Source organism: Pinus tabuliformis, chromosome Q (assembly GCF_031772625.1).
Source record: "Pinus tabuliformis cultivar Carrire ecotype Pingquan chromosome Q, CPIR1, whole genome shotgun sequence".
In the NCBI taxonomy this organism is placed as follows: Eukaryota; Viridiplantae; Streptophyta; class Pinopsida; order Pinales; family Pinaceae; genus Pinus; species Pinus tabuliformis.
The window spans coordinates 617235841-617257045 of NC_142296.1; positions in this window are offsets into that span (position 1 = coordinate 617235841).

The following is a 21205-nucleotide window of genomic DNA, read 5'->3' on the forward strand; positions in this document are numbered from 1 at the left end:
TTAGAAGTTTTGATATGGAAGCGGATGCGATATTATAATTAATCAGCGTTAATACACATATTGAGTTCAGATATTGGAGAGAATAATATGTTGGAGATCCGAGATCAGAGGCGAATGGTTATCGAAAGTCAGAGGCACATTATATTATCACATATCGAAGATTGGAGGCATTTAAGGATATTGACAATCAAAGGGAGTGGAAATCGGAGATCGGGGAAATATGATATCGGAGTTCGGAGATTGGAGGTGAATGGTTATCAAAACTTTTAAGTGGTGACACATAACAAAGCTCCGATAGGGATTCTCCGATATAAGGGAGCAGAGGAGGATTACAAGATATGTGGGTAGTTTGTCCAATAAACTACAACCATTGTTAAATGGCCTAGGACTTATGATATCATGGATTTTGAAAGGGATCTTCTGATATCGATAAGTTCCGGGGTTCCGATATGTTACAACCACTATTTGGAAAATATAACCACTAATAAATAATAATGAAGATGTTGGTCTCGAGGGATATGTTTTATTCATTAATCTAAGATGTTTAGAGAAAACTTATTTACAAAGTTTATTAACAAACAAACTTAATCAAACTTAGGCAAGATATGAAAATAAAACAAGTGTAAATAAAATGTACATTAGACTTGAAATGAAGTAAACACATTCAAAACCAACATGAAATGAAAAAAGGGTCCCCATGTCTATTATGATAGAATAAAATGGGGGTGTTGTGTTTTCACTACAATAGAGCCCTGTCCAAGATTGTGTTGATGTCTATATAATTGGGGTCACGAGGAAGAAAAACCTACATTTTCCATGACAAAATTACCTAACAACAGGACTAATTTGCAGAGACGACTCAATTATACACTAGACTCATAGAATCTGGCCATGCATAAATTAAGGTCTAGAGGGGGACATAAATACTAATTCTACGAACATGAGCTTAAGAAATCCCACTACTGGAGCTGAAGAAATCATTATAACCTCTGATATCTTGCTCAACCTCCATTGAATGCAAAACCGACAAAACACTGAAAACTCCAAGATAAAACAAAAGGGAGTTCCTTGTTGGAAAAACCAATTGCTACAGTGAGAATATAGAAATGACCCCTTCGTGTTGTGAATAAAATGTCTCTTCCTCAACAAGCTAATTAACCATAGCCCAAGACTGATATGATGACACATCAAGCAGAGAGGGAGTGATTGTGCTGGAAAAGTATTAATGATGAGATGATAGGGTTAATCCCTAGGGTTTGTTAGAGGATGATCAAAGAATGACGGTTGCTAAACCTTAAAGGACCACAATTCCAATATATTGATTTTCGGACATATTACATGTTTCAAACAATATTCAAATTTCCTCCTTAATAAATGTTCATATATTGAATTAGATGTTCCTTCTATAAGATTTGAAAACCTCATGGCAATGTAGAGATTATTGGATGATAATTGTTTATTTCTAAGGTTCCTTGTGCCAAACTTGTTCCTTGGTTTGCTAAAGTGTCTGCTAAGGAATTTAAATTCCTTGACACATGAAAGAAATCAACCTTCTCAAATTGTTAAAGTTGGAGAAGGATCCTCATCTCCATGGAAGAGAAGGTCGCTTTAAAGTGTCGTTTTTCTTACCATACTCACCAAATCGCTATCAACGAGTTGCCAAATATCATAATTCTTTGTATTTTCTGATTAATTTCTAGATTTAATCATTGCCATAGAATGAGGAACTCAAATTGATTATTGGTTGTTGTTCCCAATCCACACAAATTGTGACTCTGTTTGTTCGTCAGGGCCAAGAATCACCCCTCGCGCCCCTGCCACCCTTGTAAGTATTAAATGAAATTAAAAACTAAATATTGTTTTGTTTTTTAGGAGTAAGTCATAATAGATAATATTCAAAGTTAGAGGAAACAAAGAACAAGGTGTATGCTTTTGAAACTCTTTTGTCCTTTTTCTTCCTAGCTAGCCACTATTATAAACACAAGCCTATATAATTTGAACATCATAAATTAGAAGAATGGTTGAAATAATAGACTTTGAAAGATACCAAATGAAAGAGAAATGCATTGTATAGGACAACATTGACAATGTATTGAATAATGATGGTCTCCTCAAATTACATGCATTTTCATATACTCCAAGAGATTGTTTGTTCAGTGCTTTTCAAAATTTATATCATTTTCCTCATTCATCAATTGAATTAAGAAATGGATTGAAAGATCAATTATTGTTTTGTTTAAACAATGGAAATGGAGATGCATTATAGTCATATCAATGTGAACTTGCATCTAACTATTTGTACCAATTGCATAGAATACATGATGTTGACACATATCTTTGCAAAATCTTATTGTCTACATATTAAAATATTAGTGAAATTGAAAGTGGAATTTGGGGAGACACATTTTGCATCTAATGGCTAGCCAAGTGGTCAAATATATCAATCATAATTTGATACCCAACTAAGAATAGAAATGCAAATGAAAACCCATATTGCATTTTGTTTCATGATACTAATGCTATAAGTGGTAATTATGAACCATTAGTGTACAAAACAATATGCATATGCAATTTGGAACATACAATATTCACTTGTTTCTAATGTGCAAAGATCTTGAATGCTATTGGAATGTGTGATGGACGATATGCATAGTAATGGATTGCACAGAGCAAGAACTAATACATCTAATTGTGGGAATAGTTTTTTTTGTGCAATTTTCTATTTAATATCAACAAATTTTGATGTACATTATTTAAGTTTTTACATTGCACAGTCCTTTTACAATGCAATCACGTGTAGTGAGAAAAATACATTACATTTCTTGCAACAATACCTAAATTATGTTGCCATAGAAAATATGACAATGATTAGTAATTGGAAAGGATATCTCATAAATATGGCAATGTCGTATGAAAAATGAAAAATAGAGGATGAACCATTTGTTTACAATGGATATTCATCATATTTAAAGTAAACATTCAACTATGGTCATTAAATAATAGCAATTTTAATTGCTATTCCCGCAATTCAAATTTTGATAGAACATTTGATGTGATGTCATTTGAAATAGATGTGTTACACACTCATCATGAGCCATTGCTAAACAAACACTGGAAAAACAATTGTATTGGACTTTGTGAATAATTTTCAATAGTCCAACCCAAAAACATAGAATTGACTAATAGACATTTAGCAAAATGTTAGATGCAAATAGTTAAAGTAATCACACATTTCTTCTAGAGATGGCTTGTCATCAATTAAAAGGAAGCTCAACTAAAAAATTGATATTTGAATTATCACAAGCATAAAAATGAGATGTGTAAAAAACAAATGTGTTGACATATCCTTTACTCTAACCGAAAAATATAGAATCAATGAGTAGATGTTTAGAAAAATGGCAGACGCAAATAGTCAAAGCAATAATGCGTTGTTTCTTGAGATGGATTGTCATAAAGTGAAAGGAAGCTCAACGAAAAACCTTAATTTGACTTACCACAAGTTTAAAAAAATGGTGTGTGCAAAAAACAACTGAATTTATATATCCTCTGCTAAAATATTCAAGTGATGGGCATGCACATGTACATCAAACATTTTATGTCATTGTAACAATGTCTTATAATGGAAGTACAAAAATGACATCATAGCATTAAACAAAGAATGTGTAGTAATAGAAACAAAAGACGAGGTCTTCTATTGAGTATGTACATGTAAAAAATAAATATGCAAGGCAAGTTTATATGAAACAAATCTAAGACACACCAAGGAAGATATGTGGAAATTGTGAAAGATTGCATTTTGCAAAGAACATTAAGTCCTTCACCAAAGGCTTGGAAAAGAGTATATAAGTTTCTCTAACTGTTACCTCTTCTTAGAGAAAAATGAGGGTACCACCTCTTGAAAAGTCTCATCATACCCCTACAAGGCTTTATTTACCTCCCCTCTGCTAAATTTACCCTTCTATTGGCCTTAACACTCTTTAAGATGAAGTTTGAGCAATATTTTGATAAGTTACTCAACCTAGCGATATAAGGGCAAAATGTTGCTTAACCCAATGATACAAATCTAGCATGATGACTAGTCTAGTGATACAATGTTAGGAAGTTGGTCAACCTAGTGAAACCCTACCCCAATCGTTGCTCAACCTATTGAGATGACACTTAATGAAATGACTTTAACTTAGTTTTTGGTCTTGCAAACTTGCTTTTTCAAGCACGATATTACCTTGATGATGACTAATCCAAAGATACAAAATTGCACTCTTCATCATCCCAATGATATAACACTCAAAATGTGACTCAATTCAACCTTTTCTCTCTCAAACTCACCTTATCGAGCATTGTATCACCCCAATGATGATGTAGCTAGTGACACAATGGCACCATCTTCCTCTAGCTAGCGATACAAGACTTTAATGTGGATTAACTTGACTTGTTAACTTCTTAAACTCCCTTCTTCTAATACTATATTTCCCGTATGATGACCATCTAAATGCTATATCACCCCAATGATGGTTAACTCAACACTACATCACTTTGAGGAGGCTTATCTCAACCTTGTATCACTCCAATTTTTATTAACCCAATGACACAAGACTTAAAAGTGCCTTGACTTAGCAAGGCTACCTTGTAAACCTCCTTCCGTTAGCGCTATACCACTCTATAAGTAGTTAATTTAATGTTGTATAGATCCAATGATGGTGATCTAATCTAGGTGGATATTTGTGGCCACCCGCCTATTCCACTTTGACCTCCACCATTGTTTCTTTCAGTTTTCAGTTTCCTTAATTGTAGCACAATTTACTATTTTTGGAAGTTTTTTGGGTCCTGAACTTCTGGCACTGTTTTGAGGCCCTAAATGACATTTTTTTTGGAAAACAAGAAAATAAATTTCTCTAACAATGTTTGTAGTCAAAAGTTATAGTCCTCGGATAGATATTTCTAATGAGGTATTGTGCGCGTCAAACAAAGATCATATGCCAAATTTATGACCCCGGGAAGTTGATGTACCAATTTACCCCAACAGGGCCCATAGTTTTGGTGCTTCATCTCCTAGGGTTAGGTTTTTGGATGTTTAGGGTTTTCCATTATTTCTCAACAATAAATAGGCCTTCGAACCTCATTGTAACATAGTTCAGAGGCATGTAACCACCACATCTCTTCTCAGAGATAAGCTACCATTGCCTGAGATAGTTTATTTCCATTCTGTATGTAAGCATATTTTAGTTTTTTGATATTAATGAAATGAAGTTTTATTTCTGCTGCATCTCTGTGTTTATGTTTATATATGTATTTTGTTGCATTCCTGCATAAGTTTGGATCAATGGTATCAAAGCGGTCTGCTCTTTCTCTATTTTTCTTTGCATGTCCCCAACGAAGTCAGGGTATAAGGAGTTAGGGCTTGAACTAGTTGAACCTTTGCAAGGCCAGCCTCGCAAAATCCAATGACCTCCCATGGCGGAAGAAAATAAAGACAAGGGAGTAGGAGTTTCATTCAAAATATTGCTCGAAGAAGCCCTCGAGCGACAAAGGAATGTGATGATGGACACCATTGCCCAAATCCTTCGGTGGATGCCCACAAGCGATGCATCTTCATCCGGCAGCCACTCTGGAGGTACCACTCCCTTCAAGGTACAAGTCAACTTTGATATTCCCATATTTGAAGGCTAGATAGATGTAGATGCTATAGGTAGATGGTTAATTCTATTGGAAGGGTATTTTCAGTTCATGATTTTTCCAATAGGGAAAATATTACTTTTTCACTCCTCAAAGCCACCCCCTGCATCAAGGATTGGTGGGAAACCTACTGTGAATAGAAGGACGAGAGGGAACCCTCACTGTTTTTAGCTGCATCCACTTGGAACTCTTTCTGAGACGCCATCAAGGAGTAGTATTACCCTATCGGGAGCTATGAAAATAAGTTCACATATATTTTTCATACCCTTCACACGAAGTTGGGTATCAAGGATTGTAAGTGGCATTTGGTACTCAAGTACTGTGTTTGTATGCAAAAATACATCGAAGATGAGATGGATTTCCTAGACATCTCCTTGCTTGGCGCCACTTATCGATACGCTGTCAAGATCAAGTAGAAGTTTAAACAAAAGAAGCAAGACTTTGGATCTGTGAATTTGAAGCAAGAGAAAGGTGTCCCAAACCGTAAAACAAAGTACAAAGCCAAGGCGGGGTGACCCAAGCTAACCCATCGAAGACGCAAGAAAAGAACAACACCACAAAGACAAATAAGGACACATGAAAGTGGTGTGAGTTTCATAAAATCCCAACTCACAACACAAGTGAGTGTCGAACCAAGTAGTCACTGGTGGTCGAGCTGAAAGCTTTGGAATCAGATGCATGTTTCAACTCTGAGTCAGAACATGATAGGGGGAATGACAAAGGGAAGAAGATTATTGATGCGGAGCCTAACACCACTATTGCCACCACTGAGATCCAAAAGATTGAGCCCAAATATCTTGAGGAGGGGGAGTGTCTCTTCCACTCACAAATGTGGGTGAAGGGTTCGCCACTGCAATTCATTATCGACAGTGGGAGCCAAAAGAACCTCATTTCAATAGAGGTCATGAAGTGGTTGGTCCTATTGACCACACCAAACTCACAACCGTATACCATAAGGTGGCTTCACCAAGGACGAGATCTCCGCGTTAGCCAATAGTGCTGTTGATTCGGATTTAGACAGGAACGCAACAAATTACAGAGATAACCATATACACAAAGATGGAGCGGAAATAATACTTCATTTCATTAATGGAAAATACTGAAATATGCTTACAACCAGAAATGGAAACAAACCAGCTAGGGCGATGGTAGCTTATCTCTGAGAAGAGATGTGGTGGCTACATGCCTTTAAACTGTTTTGAACTGTGTTACAATGAGGCTCGAAGGTCTATTTATTGTTGAGAAACAATGGAAAACCCTTCACATCCCGAAACCTAACCCTAGAAGATGAAACGCCAAATTGTGGGCCTCGTTTGGGTAAATTGGTACATCATTTTCCCGGGGTCGTAACTTTGGCATACGATCTCCATTTGACGCGTACGATAGCTCGTTAGAAATATCTATCCGAGTACTACCACTTTGGGAGGCAACATGGGTCCAAGGACCCATGTTGCCCCAGATTCCCAAAAAAACGTCGTTTAGGGCCTCAAAACGGCTTCGGAAGTTCAAGACCCGAAAAACTGCGAAAAATAGTAAACTGTGCTGCAATTTAGGAAACTGAAAAGACTGAAAGAGACAGTTGTGGGGGTCCAAATGGGATAGGTTGGTGGCCACCAACATCCACCTGGATCATTCCTCCCCCCTTAGGAAGCAATGGTCCCCATTGCGTTGAGTTCCTCCATCTGCTGAACTTGTCCTGCAATCTCTGATGTGTCCAGTGATGGTGGGAAGCATGGTTGACGATGGTCCACATTGAACATTTGGTGCCGGTGAAGGAATGGAGGAATGATGTGCTCCAAAACATTGTTCCCCATAGCCTTGGTACTGCTGTAAAGACCATGTCCGAGTGATCTGAGCTTCTGATGGGTTCTGGTAAGGCATTCTTTCTATCGATGCAACCAGACTTTGTTGCCCACCTGAAACTTGTGTGGTACCCATGTGGGTGAGGAGAAGTTGTTCCTGTGTTTTGTCATGACCGTATCCTTTTGCTGCTGCTGCTGCGTGGAGGAACCCTTTGCAGGGGTCATGGATGTAGCAACGATCTTCCCCTTACTTTGGGAGTGAACCAGACAGATGAATTTCCTGGTCTGTGATATGAGCTTGCTGCCTTTTTTGGTAGTGATCAAAGATGTGGCGGTAGGTGGGGCTACCTCCGGTATCCTGTATAATGAATTATTCAAAGAAATAATGACAGCACGAGGCCTGGACTCATACACAGCATGTCGCCTCCACAAGTATGGCTGGCCTAATAATACATCACAAACATCTAGAGGTGTAACATCACACAATACCTCGTCTGTGAAGGGTTTGATACTGTAGGGAAGGCGGCACTGCTGACGAACTTTTAGATCTCGTCCTTCATGAAGCCACCCGATACTGTACGGCTGTGGGTGTGGTGTAGTCGGTAGGCCCAACCGCTTCACTACCTCTGCTGAAACGAGGTTCTTTTGGCTGCCACTGTCAATGAATTGTAGCGGCGAACCCTTCACCCACATCTGTGAGTGGAAAAGACGCTCCCCTTCCTCTGGATTTTCGAGCTCATCTTTCTGGATCTTGGTGGTGGCAACAGTGGCGCTGGGATCCGCATCAATGATCTGCTTCCCTTTGCCATTCCCCTTGTCGGGTTCTGGCTCAGGGTCGGAACATGCATCTGATTCGGAAGCCTTCAACTCGGCCATTAGCGACTGCTTGGTTCGACACTCACTTGTGTTATGAGTGGTACTCTTGTGGAACTCACACCACTTCCCTGTGTCCTTCTTCAGCTTCATGGTGTTGTTCTTTTCTTGCGGCTTCGACGGGTTGTCTTGGGTCACCCCGCCTTGGCTTTGTCCTTTGGGCTTCGGATTTGCAGATCCAAAGTCTCGCTTCTTTTGTTTGAACTTTTGCTCGATTTTGACAGCGTATCGGTACGCCGTTCCGAGTGAGGAGATGTTCAAGAAAACCATCTCTTCCTGGATGTATTTGTGCAGGCAGCCACGGTATTTGAGTACCAAATGCAACTCAGAATCTTTGATACCCAACTGTGTGCGAAGGGTATGAAAAATGTTTGTGAACTCCGGCACATCTTGGTCTCGTCCCTGCCGCAGTGTGGTCCATTTGATGTATTTGTCCTCATAGCTTCCTACAGGGTAGTACTGCTCCTTGATGGCATCTCGGAAGTCATTCCAAGTGGGTGCGGCTGAAAACAGTGAGCCTGTACTTTCATCCTTCTGCTCGCAGTAGGTTTCCCACCAGTCCTTGACGTGGGGGGCTGCTTTGAGAATAGCGAAAACAATCTTTTCCCGATTTGAAAATTCGTGAACAGAAAAATACCCATCTAGCAGATTTAACCATTTATCTACGGCATCTGCATCTATTTGACCCTCGAAGATGGGGATTTCAAAATCAACTTGTACCTTAAACGGTGTGGCGTTTCCAGAGTCGCTGTTGGAAGCCGATGCGTCGCCTCTGGGTAGCCGCTGAAGGATTTGCGCAAAGCTATCCATCATCGCGTTCCTTTGCCGTTCGAGGGCTTCTTCGAGCAAGATTCTGATAGGATCTCCTGCCACCTCGTCTTTCTTCTCATCCGCCATGGGAGGTCGTCGAGATTTGCGAGGCTGGTCTTGCAAAGGTTCGACCAATTCAAGCCCTAACTCCTTATATCCCGACCTCGTTGGGGACATGCAAAGAAAAACAGAGAAAAAGCAGACCGCTCTGATACCACTGATCCGGATTTAGATAGGAACGTAACAAATTACAGAGATAACCATATACACAAAGATGCAGCGGAAATAATACTTCATTTCATTAATGGAAAATACTAAAATATGCTTACAACCAGAAATGGAAACAAACCAGCTAGGGCGATGGTAGCTTATCTCTGAGAAGAGATGTGGTGGCTACATGCCTCTAAACTGTTCTGAACTGTGTTACAATGAGGCTCGAAGGCCTATTTATTGTTGAGAAACAATGGAAAACCCTTCACATCCCGAAACCTAACCCTAGAAGATGAAACGCCAAATTGTGGGCCCCGTTTGGGTAAATTGGTACATCATTTTCCCGGGGTCGTAACTTTGGCATACGATCTCCGTTTGACGCGTACGATAGCTCGTTAGAAAGATCTATCCGAGTACTACCACTTTGGGAGGAAACATGGGTCTGTTGCCCCAAATTCCCAAAAAAACGTCGTTTAGGGCCTCAAAACGGCTTCGGAAGTTCAGGACCTGAAAAACTGCTAAAAATAGTAAACTGTGCTGCAATTTAGGAAACTGAAAAGACTGAAAGAGACAGTTGTGGGGGTCCAAATGGGATAGGTGGGTGGCCACCAACATCCACCTGGATCAGCTGCCTTCCCTACAACATCAAGCCCTTCACGGATGAGGTATTTTGTGATGTTGCTCCTCTTGAAGTTTGTGATGTATTATTAGGCCAAACATACTTGTGGAAGAATCATGCTGTATATGAGTTAGGGCCTCGCACTGTTATTATTTCTTTGGGTAATAAGTTATAAAGGATACCAGAGGTAGCCCCACCTACTTCCATCTATTTGATCTCTGCTAAGCGATTCAATAAGATCATCTCCTAGACTAGGAAATTTGTTTTCTTTCTAATTCGCTCTCAAATTAAGGGGAAGATCGTGGCCACATCCATGGCCCCCAGGAAGGGTTCCTCCATGTAGCAGAAGCAGGTGGATACAGTCATGGAAGAATACAAGGACATCTTCTCCTCACCCATAAGGGTACCCTTGCCAAGCATTCGATTGATCTGACTCTCGAAGCACCTCTACCCAACGGGCCGATATATCAGTGCTCCCTTATGGAAAATGAAGGGATCAAGTGGAAAATGTAGGAGTTACTACAAAAAGGGCACATACGACCAAGTTCCTCGCCTTGTGGGAGCCCGATTGTACTTGTACAGAAGAAGGATGGGACCTGGAGGCTCTGCATTGATTATCGGGCACTAAACAAAATCACTGTCAGGAACAAGTATTCAATCCCACATATTGATGACCTTTTGGACCAACTCAAGGGGGACAAGTATTTCAACAAGATCTATCTAAAGTCTACCTATCACCAGGTTCCAATAGAGCTCACAGATGTATGGAAGACCACCTTCAAATCCAAGGAAGGCCTTTTTGAATGGTTAGTTATGCCCTTTGGGTTGAAAAACGCCCCTACTACTTTTATGAGGCTAATGGATGACATATTGTGGCCCTTCACCAAATAATTTATGGTTTTTTATCTGGACGACATCCTCATCTTCAACAAGAGTTGGGAATAACACTTGCAACACATTTGACATGTCCTTCAAACCTTGCGGCAACAAAAACTGTGTACCAACTTGGAGAAATGCACCTTTGGCATGAGCCAGGTCCAATATATGGGTTACATCATAGAGGAGTGAATTGTGCATGTGGATTTGACTAAGATCCAAGTCATTTAGGATTGGGCAAGCCCGACCACTCTAACAGAGCTTCGCAACTTTTTGGGCCTTACAATTTTTTATCAGAGGTTCATGTTGGAATTCTCCATATCACTTGGAATTTGAGTCATATTACCAAGGGTGAAGAAAAAGAAACATTTTCCTAGTCTGAGTCCCAACATAAGGCATTTGTTGATTTGAAGCACCACCTCTACTCTACACCAGTACTTAAATTGCGACCTGCAACAACCATTTGAAATTGAGAAAAACACCTCCGACTATGCTATTGTTGCAGTCCTCACCCAACACAGGCATCCGGTGGCACACTTTCTGATACAATTCATAAGTACCCCAACTATGATAAAGAGATGTATTCCATCGTGTAGGCTTGCTGACAATGGAAGCATTACATTTTGGTGAAGGAGACAATCGTCCACATTGATCACCAACCTCTTCAGTTTATATAGACAGAAGGCAAGTTGCTGAACGATCGCCATCAGAAGTGGTCTATATATCTGAAACAATTACACTTGAACATCAAATACAAAAAGCGCAACACCAATCATGTTGCAGACTGCCTCAGCCGACCCCCAGTTGCAGCATTGACTAATGCTCTCAACTCTTGTGGCCATGAGACTGCTGGATGGCTGCAACTATACAAAAATGATCCAGATTTTGCCTCCACATACTAGATGCTAGTAGATGGCATGCACGTTCCTGATTTCCACCTCCAGGAAGAATTATTATGCTATCTGGGCCACCTTTTTGTTCCTTCAAGCGAGCGTGCCAAGATGATTTGGGAGGCACGCTACAGTCGGGTTGCATGACACTTTAGTGTGGAGAAAACTGTGCATGTACCAAAAAAGTACTTTTATTGGCCAAAACTTCGATAGGATGTTGGGAAATATATCAGATCCTACACTGCTTGCACCATCGCCAAGCCAACCATCAAAAAGCAAGGCATGTACACTCCTTTGCCTACTCCCAGCCAGCCTTGGGAATCCATCTCCATGGACTATATGTCTGGATTCCCTTCTACCAAGCATGGTAATGACTGTGTATTTGTGGTGGTGGATTTTTTTTCTAAGATGACTATATTGGCGTCCTGCAAGAAGAGTATCACAACAAAGGACACTGACAAAATCTTCTTTGAATGAGTGTGGGTACATTTTGGGACCCCATAGACCATTATATCAGATTGGGATAGCAGGTTCCTGAGCACATTTTGGTCAAGCATCTGGAAATTGTTGGACACCAAGCTCACCAAGTCGACTGCATTCCATCCCCAGATAGTGGTCGTCAACAGGATGATAGTGCACATACATCACATGTATAATCCAAGAATCCATGAACCTGGGATGAGAGTCTTCCCTATTTGTAGCAAAATTATAACAAATCTCTCCATAGCTCAAATGGACGCAGTCCCTTTCAAGTGGGTCTAGGATTTCAACCATTGCGTCTGATTGATGTTGCCATACCTCATGTGACTACACAAACATAATCCACACATGTATTGTCTAAGGTTGATAAAGTAACCATATTTATTGAATGCATCAATCACCAATAGGTTCACGACATCTTGGAGAAGTCTAATTCCAAGTACAAGTAGTGACATGATCAACATTAGGTGCCACACTTCAGGTGGGTGAAAAATTTTGGTTGCATTTACAGAAAGAATGCCTTACTGGAGCTCATCAGAAGCTCATACCACTTCGATATGGGCCTTACACCATTATCAAGGCTGTGGGAGACAATTATTTTGAGCTTAGCATTTCCCCATTCCTTGGATTACACCCAGTGTTCAATGTGGAGCACCTTCGACCATACTTTCCACCATTACTGGACACATCAGACATTGCAGAACAACTCATACCAACAAAGTTAAACCCAAACTGCATGGAAAAAGCCAAAATTGATCAGATCATGGACACATAGATCAAGAACACTCACCAACAGAAGATCCAACTGTATCGGGCTATCAAAGCTAGCCAACTCTTGTACCAAGGCAAGTGGATCACTAGGGACCAAGTTCAATAGAAGTTTCCCCATCTCATGGAGGCACTCAACGCAATGGGGACCATTGCTTCCTAAGGGGGGAGGAATTATCTATGTGGATATTGGTGGCCAACTTCCTATTCCACTTGGATTTTGTTTTAGTTTTTCAGTTTCCTTATTTGTAGCACAATTTACTATTTTTGGTAGTTTTTTGGGTCCTGAACTTCCAGAGCCATTTTAAGGCTCTAAATGACATTTTTTTGGAAAACAGGAAAATGCAAGTGTTTAACCTACATTAATAGTTGAAATTTATAATCCTCAGATAGATATTTCTAATGAGGTATTGTGTGTGCCAAATGTAGATCGTATGCCAAAGTTACGACCCCAGGAAGTTGATGTACCAATTTACCCCAACAGGGCCCATGGTTTTGGTGCTTAATCTCCTAGGGTTAGGTTTTTTGATGTTTAGGGTTTTCCATTGTTTTTGAACAATAAATAAGCATTCGAGCCTCATTGTAACATATTTTAGAGGCATGTAGCTGCCACATATCTTCTCAGAGATAAGCTACCATCACCCGAGCTAGTTTATTTCCATTATGTATGTAAGCATATTTTAGTTCTTTGATATTAATGAAATGAAGTTTTGTTTCTATTGCATCTCCGTATTTATGTTTATATCCGTATTCTATTACATTCCTGCATAAGTCTGGATCATGATCTTAGTGATACAACTCTTTTCATTTACATTTGTCAACCATATTACTCTGGATCTCAGCATCCACTAATCATTCACTTAAGTGATAGTGAAATTAGACACCAAAAGGAATTTATTACTTATATTTTCACACCTAAGTCCAAGGAAAACTTTATAAAAAGCCCCATATTGCCCTCATTTTGCATAGTCTTAGTTCTCTCTTCTTCTTGTGATTATTAAGAGCATCTACTGAGCAAAACACTTCCTCACTCGTAGTCAACCTTAGGTGTCAACAAAATTAGCTCATGTATGGATCGAATTATGCCCACTTGGCTTCATATTTTGTTTATTTGTCTATTTTCTGAATTAATTTGGCCAAATTTTTATCTCTTTCTCTTAAACACTCCCTCATTCATTTTCTCCATTAATTAGGCAAATTATAATGCTCCTTTCAAAGAATGTGGCTAGGATATTTTGTTTCCCATCAAATCCTAGTGTTATCAAGCTCTCCATGTGTTGGAATCACCTTGCATAGCACATAATAACACCCAAAAAACTCTCTCAGCATGAGGAAAAGGACATCATGATCTCAAACTTACTAATCTCACCTAATTATTCCTCAGTTAAGATCAATGTTTCACCCTAGCAGCCATGAGTTTTCTCTTGCCTTAATTTCTTTAGGACGTTAAAACCATAAAATCTTCAAATCCTTATGTAGTATACCACTACACCCTTGATTACCTCTTCTTCTTTGTGTCAAGCAGACTTAATCACCTAGGTTTTCATGCCCAAGGCACCATCTTTGCATAGTGGCCCAAATATTTTTCACTTTAAATTTGGCTCTGGTTTCAGTCACTTGCATTGGTCACTTCTCCTTAGTGTAAGAGAAAATGAATTTCTCTCTTAGAAACCCTAGCCTCACTCTCTATTATGTAGAGAAACATACATGTGGTGCAATATGGAGTTGTCACTAGTTAAGGTTGCAATTGCATGTCCATGGCTAAGTAAGCCACAATGTCATTCATAACCATGCATCACGTCACTTTTACCAGTCTTGATTTTCCCTTCACCAAAGTGACTCAAAGTTTCTGGCTTGATTAAAAAAACCAGAAGAATAAGTCAACATATAAACATAATTAGCCTCAAACCCACATCTCAAAGTTCCTTGGATTTGATATTTGCAAAATAATATGTATAATGGGTGTTATTGTTTTAATTGTTTATGTAAATTTCAAGGAACATGTTTTACAAAGCACCCATGGTTGAGTCTTTGGATGAAGAGCCACCCAATAGCTCACTCAGTTCTAATTTCATGGAAACTCCATGACTTATTGACAAATATACAACATATGAATGGCCAGAGGTGTATTGGTTGTTCCAAAGGGACAACTCGCCTCCAAATGCTCCAAACTCATAAATATATACGACTGTTAAAAAGTATTGGTTGCACAAGGTGTTTGTACACCCCCTATCTTTCCATGTGTAGAGGTAGTTGAATGCATTGTGAAACAAGATGATCCTAAAGAATTCACGATCAAGGACAATCATGAAAATCCTATTACCTCATTCACTACCTCAAACATTGAGATGCATTACAAGCTCCCCAAGGTGGAAGTTAACTTGGATGAGGATTAGTTAGTATATTTCATGATCTTTCCTAGGAAGCTACTGAACACGTAGTGGACCAACAAAGGAACCTTCGGGTCTCAACCAAATAAGGAGTATCCTAACAATCTGTTGAAGACTCCCTTTCAGCCGGTGGTTGTTATGTTATGCAGGCTATATGGTTAGTCTAATACATAGACCTTCTATGAAGGATGTGTTTCAATTATGTTCTCTAGAGTAGTTGAAGAAAGTATTTTCAAATGGGTTGATATCCTATTTTACTCCCTAAGGGACAACATCAAATAAACTTAGAATCCAAAGTAAGGCCAACAACCTTAATTCTTGTTGGGTAGGGTCCCCCTAGGTCAAAGTTTTGTAACGAACCCGCATTTTGAGGAGTAGAAAGCGCTTCGCGCAGTGTTTTAGGAGTCACAGGGGCTTTAGGGCGGGTCAAAACCCCTTATTTTGTAAAGGGATGGGATTAATTTGAATGTTTTAAGTTCCGCCCATGGTTTGTGGACCATTAGTATTATAAGGGATATATATATATATATATATATATATAGATATTTAGGGGTTGTCTTAGTAAGTCAAAGTCATTCATCATATTTTGATCATTTGAGTTTTTATTGTCATATCTTTCTATATTAGTGCGAAGGGGAAGGCTCCTGCAACTGTGTGCGCAGGGAATGAATATCATAACTCTGAAGATCTAAAGTTAATAAAGAAGATTTCGAAGGAAAATCTACGTGCTTATCTTTTGTACTTTACTTTATGTGATTATTGTTTACTTTTGTGTTGTGCAATAAAGATAAGATCAAAGTTCATAAATAAATGCAGTTACAGTTAACTACAGTTAAGGTCCATTGATTTATGCACAATAGATAGATTTTAGATCTGTGAGTAGTCTTTTTGTATGAATAGATCAGATTCGGTATAATACTAAGTAAGATCACGTAGCATAGAAATAGATCTAAGACTAAGCCAAGATCCACACTCCATATCCTTCTGGATGCAGAAACCTGGTTCCAGCATCCCAGAATATCGCATCGGGTGAGAAGGCGGTATGCACAAGCAAGTCGTTCTCGTAAGGGCTGGTGGTATAGGGTTTTGTTGGTTAGCACAAATAACTCAATATCCACCCTCCATATCCTTTTGGATGCGGAAACCTGGTTCCAACATCCCCGAATATCGCCTTGGGTGAGAATGGAGTATGCGCAAGAAAGTCATTGCTGAAAGGGCTGGTGGTATAGGGTTTTGTTGGTTAGTGCAACTAACTCTAAACCTGGGTTTGAACCCCTCAAGCCAACAAATGGTTCCGTTGCTAGGACCAGGATTTGCCTGAGGGATATGTGATGTGGCATCTAACCAGAAAAGGGATTCAATATTGGATCGATTTGAAGTTGTACGGATTTGCAGCACAAGAAAATAGAAATCTGCACCTGTTAACAGAAAGGTGGTTATAGAGGAATATCTATACAAAACAACTTATGATATTTTTCGCATCATTCGCTAACAATATGCATGAGTGGCTTTCAAAACTAGCTAGATAGAAGACCAATTGGAAGCGTGATGAGATTACTGCGTGGACCCCAGAGCTGATTAAGCGAATCAAGGAGACTAAAAATAATATCACAAGAGTTGTTGATTTTCTAGATTGATAGTGTTCTTGGAGGATTTATTACAGAATTCATAAGTGACACATCGATTTCCTATAGTGAAGCTGAGCGCCGATTTTTCAAGGGTCTGAGAGGTAAGTATTTGAATTCCTTAAATCTTTGGATTAAGATGCTATTATGTGAAAATGGCGTACTACACATGCAAGAAGATTGATGCTTAAAGGAAACAAGATTGGATCTATGTGGAGCGGAAAAAGATTCAAAATAGACTACGATAATTTTGCTGAAGCTGTTTACAGTCAGTTATTGGCTGAATCAGAAAGTGAAGAACAAATACGCAACCCTAGCACACCTAGAGGTGCGTCGCAGTCAAATAGACAAGGATCTTCTGGGATTCCCCATCCAAACACTCTGTTGTAGCTCCCAGAGACAACCTCGGTTTGCTTACAATACTAGTGCCTGGGCACATCTAAATTTGGAGTGTCTCAAATGATTCTCAGTGAAGGGAGACCTCACTTATATTCTATACTTATATATGTTGGGTTGGGTCATTCACCTAAAGGAGTAAGGCATGAATTTCTGGTACTTATTCAAATATACAAATCTCAAAAATATGCATAAAACAGTGGACACCGAGTATTTCAAGGACTTATAGTTTAATAAAATTTTGTAGAGAAATGATAGAGAATAAGGAGAAGGAGCAACTCATCATATGGAGCTTACAACATCAATAATTCTATGCTTAACACATAGAGCTTGCAGCTTTAAGAATTCCTACACTTATTTGAGTTATAGGCAGATATAATGGATGAATGAGGTATTGAATGCTATGATTCATGTAGCGTGGAATTAAATATATAATTTCAATAACCCATATAGGCACATGCATAAACAATGTCAATACAAATGAATATGTGATATAGTTACAGGCACTTGCATTAACATATCGATACAAATGAATCTGTGAGGAAGCTTGAAATATTTCTAACAGCTATGATTGCATGAATTCAGAGAAGAAACATGAACATAAAATGGGTTTTAACAGAGGGATAACATACTGTAATACTTGAAGGGGGAATCACCACTATTTCCTTGATATTATGAAAGATTTGTATTACAAAGACATACAGTTTGAAAATAACATGTAGTGTTTTCTTTAGAATTTCTAAACCTTTGTTAAGTCTCGCTTCCTCCTATTTATCAAGAGAGGAGGAGCGTTGATCATTCATTACATCAAAATATCTGAGGCCAAGTCTCAGCTGTCAGGTTGACTAGCTGTCTCAGCCAGGGATGGCTCTGTGGCCCAAAAACATTACAAAATTAATTGCCTCATTGAAGGGAAGCACATTACAAGACAACAAATAAGTAAACAATCAGATATAAAAGTAAATGAAATATCTCCGTGCCCATCCCTATGATCACCTCTGTTTCAGGTTGTAGTTTTCTCTTTGTATGGCTTCTTGTGTTGCTTAGCCAACTCCTGTCGTTTCTGCCTTTACTACTTGAGCCATTCATTATTTAAAGATGGGAGTGGGCACCATCAGCTCCATGTCATAGTACTGAAACAGAAGGCCCCTGGGCGGTACTTTGTCTCTCCCTGTTATGGGACACCATGCCTGAGAATTAAATCCTTCCAAGCTACCAAGTTTCTTTCCACTCCTATCAGTGCTGACCCTGATTCCATGTCACAACGGGCCTTTCTGAATCAACCCATACCAGGTTTGAGTGCACCACTTGTTTCCCTTAAAGCCACAACTGCCGACCCATCACACCTTTAAAGTCTTGTCCTGCATTATCGGCGCCCTGATATACCTAGTGATGTTCTCTTGGTGGCAATATGGAGGACTTTGCCATGCTACCCTTTTGCTGTAAAAAATGTTACGAACAGACGAATCCCGATTCCTGTTAGCCTCCTTTCACTTTAGCTCCTTTTCGTAACTCTCTTCATATGGCTGGGGGTTGGAACCATGGGATTAGCCCAAGTGTGATAGAACCCTTTAAGGCCTTTGTGGGGGCCTTTTTCCTTTAATACATGAAATCCGCCATACTGGTGACTTACAACATTTGCCTTTAATACCTTCCCTTGCACCTCGCGATCACCGATCTGTGGGGTTGGGTCCACCCAAGGTATTGCAATCGCAATACGAGAGAGAATGTGAGGATGAGTGGTTTTTTCAGAGGGGGTCGAGAGGTAAGTGGTAAGTGAGGGAGGGGGGTGCGAAATGATTCAAGATGGACATGTAGTGGAGGGGATTTGTGGAGAAACCGCTTTTCAGACCCCCCCTTGCTAATAAAGGGAAACATGATTGGGGGGGGGGCGCGAAATGGCCTGGGAGCAATTGACCAAGGTGGAGCCAATCTGGGCTGTCTAGAAATGGCCTTTGAAAAAGGGATGGACCCGATAACTTTTTAACTCCGTTGTATAAAATATCGTGTCTCATGGGTTCCTGTATATCGCAATCACAACATTGGAAGGGACTATGGTGGAGGAGGGACTTGACTTGTGCGATTGCCGATATGTAATTGAGATGGGTGACATCATCACTTCCACATGTCACACTGTGAGTGGTGACATGTGTCACCCGGAAATACCCCCTTAGGACCCCTGAAAATGCCAAATCTGTGTGCCACCTGTCCTCTATACTACCACGTCATCTCTATTCTACCACATCATTGTGATGTCAGTTGCCCTGTCATATATACGGGCCAATGATATTGCACCACATGCCCCCTCCCAGAGGAGAGAGAAAGGGGCTGCTTGCCCTTGGTTTTTCATGGATTTCCTCTGTTAAATAATGTTGGCCCTCCTCGACTATTTAACAGTATATGCCCAATTTTCGGTGATTCTTGCGATATCGGTGTTCGATGATGATTCTGGACCTTCGCTTGCATGCACCCCTTTGCACTTGCGATTGCCGATCTACGATATCAGTGTTCAGAAACATGAACCACCGATAAACTGTAAGCCTGTGTCCGGGACTCCGAAGATATGCCTGATTTGCTGATATGCGAGACTGTGATGATGCGGGATGCTGGACTTTCCCACCGCTGATTGCTGATTTTGATGAACTCCTGGACCCTCCGCTATGCCGATTGCAATGAACTCTTGCACTCGCCTATATGCCCAATTTGTGATATCAGCGATCGGCTAATCACAACTTCAAGTGTCTTCCTCTTTATGTCTTCTTCGGTAGGCCTTGATCTACGATTTGCGATGAGCACTGAACCTCCGATATCCTTCTCTCCTTCCTTTTAAAAGGAAATAGACCCTCGCAACTTTAACAGGCCGTATCTTTTGATCGAGAAATCCATTTGTGGACTTCCTTATATTGTTGGAAAGCTCGTTCCGGGAACTATGCAATGGAGAGGTTATAATTTGGCTTTAAGTGCTCCTGTGGCTTGGAATATGGCTTCAAAATTCACTACTCTTTGGCAACTTTGATCAATTGAAAACTCATAATGGAGTGAGTGAAAACATTGGCTCCAACTGGGGAGAGTGCCTTGCTGGCAAGGTGCTGAGAACATCCATACTAGTAGCTTTCCTTTCATTGGGCATGGAGTCATTTTTAAACAAACTATAATTCTGTGCAGATGGAATTTTCAACATAAAATGAAAATTACATATAACAGTTACAATACGCACATCAATATTTACAATGGATGTGAGACAGGTACCTCTATTTTTGGAAATAAAGTTTGAGGAACTGACCATTTACCGGCAGTTCCAAAGATTCACCATCCAGATTTTCAAGCACGTATGTGTTATTTCCTCTCCCTTTTGCAATATTGAAAGGGACGAACCATAACAGGTCAAATTTTCCATGTTTGCCTTTGTCTTCCCGTCAGACATCCCAGCGGAGAACTAAATCCCATGATTGAAGCGATCAATCCTTAGACTTTTTGTCAAATAGGGATTTCATCTTTTGTTGGTAATTTGACAATTTGGCCCACACCTGTTCTCTATTCTCATGAAGCTCAGCTAGCTGATTTATCCTTCGTGTTAAGGCACTTGGCTTTTCCTCTGCTTCTTGTCATAACATCACCACTAACATTGCTAATTGGATCAGGAAGACTGCAACCTTACCATACACTAGCTCAAAATATGATTTCCCCGTGGATCATTTAGGTGTTACCCGGTTGGCCCATAGGGAAAACTTTAGTTGGGAGTCCCAGTTTCTTTGATTTTCGACAATGGTCTTTTTCAACACCCTTATGACAG